Below are 1,717 nucleotides of genomic sequence, written 5' to 3' on the forward strand. Positions count from 1 at the left end.
TCCTCCCATGTTGATTACATTTTCCCTGAACACAGCAACACAAGAAATATAAAAATTATCAGAATCTGCACAAGAAAAGTTTATTATGCTTATTGACTTACTGAAATTCAAAAGTCAAAAGCATTGCATGTAATCACTTGCTTCAACTTTTAATGCAATGTGGTTCAGCATAGCCAGCATACGAGCTGTGGAACTAATAGAAAAAGGAGAACACATATGAAGTGTTATAGCTTATCAATTTTACTTGTGAAGAAACAAAATTAAATAATACTGAGCAAAATTGCTAACTAGGTTGCTCATAATTCTAGATCAAAACAACATAAAGGTGTCGGATAAAAAATATTCTCAATTAACTCAAGGGAAATTGAGAGGGAGAGGTAGAATTGAAATATTTAACCAAAACGGTCATCACGCATAGAACTACTATAATCATATGAGTACGGCATACGCAAATGAATTACAACAGACTTTATTTCTTGAAACACAGATAATTCTGCCTGAATTGCAATTAAATGTGTGTAAGTTTATTTAAGAAACTATAGAGCAATACAACTACAATCAACAACCAAGCCTTAATCTCAGTAGGTGGGATTAAGTTGATGGATCGAATGACGGCATAATGTTAAAATAATTAGCGACACAATATTGATTAGAATTGAAGTATTAAAATAAATCATTTCTGTTTCATTACATCGAACAAGGATAACATTATGAATGATGATTGTTACAGTGGTTATGATTTATGAGTGAATAAACCTAAGCCATTCAGAAAAGGGTTTAAGAGGGATTAATCTAATATATAGCAGCTAACAGAGAAAGAGTAAGCCATGTGAGGGAGTACCATCACTCATTGCTCAGAAAATTTATTATAAACAGCTAAAAATAAAAAGCAAAAAAAANAAAAAAAACCATAGCTGGTCAGAGATATATATCTTCAAAAGACAGCAAGAAGCTTATACATATATAACAGAGCCTCCTAAAAGTAAATTAATTGTTATGAACTTTCCCTCCCATTGTTTATTTTTAACCTTATATTCTTTTTTTTCAGTTTACTTCTTTTTTGCCAAGTTCTGTTCTACACTAAAAGCGGTTACAGATGGATATCAAGGAATTATCATCATACTGGTATAGTCATATTTTAGACAGTAAAAGTGATTAATAGCATACTCAATCTCTTCAAAGGGAATTAGGGGAATTTACAGATGTGGTGCACCTTGACCAAAAAATTACGGTTTTGATGCACCTTTTAGAAAAATTACAAAACTAGTGTAACTTTATAGAAATCGGCAATGGAAACCGTAATTTTTTGGTCAAGGTGCACCACATCTGTAAATTTTCCGGAATTAGGAGGTCATACACAATTAAGAACCTGAACAACTAGCACCTATCGCAAAGGTCACTTTGTCCCTAAAGTTAGTTACTTTTCCCTATATTTATTGTTCTATTATCCAAGTAGTGCCCAAAAAAACACTCTGACTCATGAGAAATACAAGCCTAATATTCAATATCACATGCTTCAATACATAGAAAGCTCTTAAAGCATGCCATCAAGATTGGTGGGCACTAGGCACCCGTTGGCTGTAATAAATAATTACCAAAGTAAAGACAACTTACCATGGTCAGCACACTACCTTCAAAATGTCACATAAAATCAAAGTAATACTGAAATTGTAACCTATATGAAGTAATCAAGCTGACATGGTATATTTAACTTCGA

Source organism: Lupinus angustifolius, unplaced genomic scaffold (assembly GCF_001865875.1).
Source record: "Lupinus angustifolius cultivar Tanjil unplaced genomic scaffold, LupAngTanjil_v1.0 Scaffold_671, whole genome shotgun sequence".
NCBI lineage: Eukaryota > Viridiplantae > Streptophyta > Magnoliopsida > Fabales > Fabaceae > Lupinus > Lupinus angustifolius.